This window comes from Mus caroli, chromosome 6 (assembly GCF_900094665.2).
Source record: "Mus caroli chromosome 6, CAROLI_EIJ_v1.1, whole genome shotgun sequence".
NCBI classification, from domain to species: domain Eukaryota; kingdom Metazoa; phylum Chordata; class Mammalia; order Rodentia; family Muridae; genus Mus; species Mus caroli.
This window is the reverse complement of record NC_034575.1, coordinates 6,553,918-6,556,681: the sequence shown is the minus strand read 5'-3', so window position 1 is coordinate 6,556,681 and position 2,764 is coordinate 6,553,918.

The window sequence follows — 2,764 nt, the reverse complement described above, 5'->3', positions numbered from 1 at the left end:
CTTACAGTTGGATCTCATGGAGGCATTTCCTCAACTGAAGCTCCTTTCTCTGTGATAACTCCAGCTGTGTCAAGTTGACACAAAACTAGCCAGTACAGACATCAATATGTAGAAGAGGTAGTACAATTTTGGAATTGGCCTTTCAGTATTATAACATCATTTTGGTCTCATGATTGTGTTTATATTCAGTAAAGTATCTGAGAGGTATAAAAACAAATTCCATACCCTNGTATGTATGTATGGTTATATACACTAGGTCTACATTTCAACATTGAACATTAGAAGTATCATGAATCCTTCACTCACAATATTTTTAGATACTTACAATGGGAATAATTATAATATGAGAAGTATTAATAAGAATCTGTCTTCATATAATAAGTAAATGTCATTGAAGTTTAATCATTATTATCAAAGCTTTACATATTTCAGGAATATACTATGCAATTGAGCAGATATAAACTAGAACAAAATGCTCAAGATTTCACTGAGGAGCAATACTAAATAAATATTAGTGCTTTAAACAATTATATAAAACAAAAGTTATAAAAATTATAATTAAAAACATCATACATGGTTATTAGAGTTTTTTAGTTCTGAGTTCTTTAAAAAAGAGAACTGAAATATTTTATGTTTTAATGATGACTACAAAGAAAGTATATTTGTAAAACTAACTACATCAATGTATACTATCTGTACATTTAGTATCAAGTTATTGATTATTTGATATTACTCATAGGGAATTTTGGGAAAATATACCAAACAATATATCAAAAAAATATATCAAACAATAGATATTTCCAAGGTCAAAATTTTATTATGATGACTTGCAGACATAAAGATATTAATGAAGCCTTCTGGTCAGCCCCAGCACTGGGTCACCATGAGCGCAGAGTTGGCGGACACCCCTAAGGTCCCCTAGAGGACTCTCGACAGGATCTTAAGACCAACTGTGAGGGGAACACAACTTCTGTTCCAATCCAATCACGTGGGACCTGAGACAGCATTAGGAAAGTAGAAAATCCGGCCTGATCAGGGTCACAAATCCCTTCCTAGAGGACATCAAGAAGGACTTTAATAACTCATTTAAAGAAATGCAGGAGAACACTGCTAAAGAGTTACATTCCTTAAAGAAAATCAGGAAAACAGCCAAACAGGTAGAAGTCCTTAAAGAAAAACAGGAAAGCCCATCCAAACAGGGGATGGAAATAAACAAAACAATAGTAGAACTACAAAGGGAAGTAGACACAATAAAGAAAACCCAAAGTGAGGCAATGCTGGAGATAGAAACCTAGGAAAGAAATCTGGAACCATAGATGCAAGCATCAGCAACAGAATACAAGAGATGGAAGAGAGAATCTCAGGTGCAGAAGATACCATAGAGAACATCTGCACAACACTCAAAGAAAATGCAAAATGCAAAAAAGATCCTAACTCAAAACATCCAGGAAATCCATGACACAATGAGAAGACCAAACCCGTGGATAACAGGAGTAGATGAGAATGAAGATTTTCATCTTAAAGAGCCAGCAAATATCTTCAACAAAATTATAGAAGACAACATCACTAACCTAAAGAAAGAGCTGCCCATGAACCTACAAGAAGCCTACAGAACTCCAAATAGACTGGACCAGAAAAAGAAATTCCTCCCGACACATAATAATCAGAACAACAAATGCACTAAATAAAAATAGAATATTAAAAACAGTAAGGGAAAAGGGTCAAGTAAAATATAAAGGCAGGCCTATCAGAATTAAACCAGACTTCTCACCAGAGACTATGATAGCCAGAAGATCCTGGACAGATGTTATACAGACACTAAGAGAACACAAATGCCAGCCCAGGCTACTATACCCAGCCATACTTTCAATTAACAAAGATGAAGAAACAAAAGTATTTCATGACAAAACCAAATTCACACATTATCTTTCCACAAATCTAGCCATCAAAGGATAATAACAGAAAAAAATAATACAAGGAAGGAAACCACATCCCAGAAAAGCAATAAGTAATCCTTCAACAAACCTACAAGAAGACAGCCACAAGAAGAGAATGCCAACTCTAACAACAAAAATAATAGGAAGCAACAATTACTTTTCCTTACTATCTCTTAATATCAATGGACTAAATTTCCCAATAAAAAGACATAGACTAACAGACTGGCTACACAAACAGGATCCAAAATTTCGCTGCTTAGAGGAAACCCATCTCTGGGAAAATGACACACACTACCTCAGAATGAAAGGCTGGAAAACAATTTTACAAGCAAATGGTCTGAAGAAACAAGCTGGAGTAGCAATTCTANTANCTAATAAAATCGACTTCCAACCCAAAGTTATTAAAAAAGACAAGGAGGGACACTTCATACTCATCAAGAGTAAAATCTTCCAAAAGGAACTCTCAATTCTGGATATATATGCTCCAAATCCAAGGGAAGCCACATTCATTAAAGAAACTTTAGTAAAGCTCAAACCACACAATTATAGTGGGAGACTTCAACACACCACTTTCATCATCAGACAGATCATGGAAATGGAAACTAAACAGGGACACAGTGAAACTAACAGAAGTTATGAAACAAATGAATTTAACAGATATCCACAGAATATTTTATCCTAAAACAAAAGGATATACCTTCTTCTCAGCACCTCATGGTACCTTCTCCAAAATTGAACATATAAATGGTCACAAAAAAGGCCTCAACAAAATATTGATACAAAAATATTGAAATTGTCCGATGCATCCTATCAGATCACCATGGACT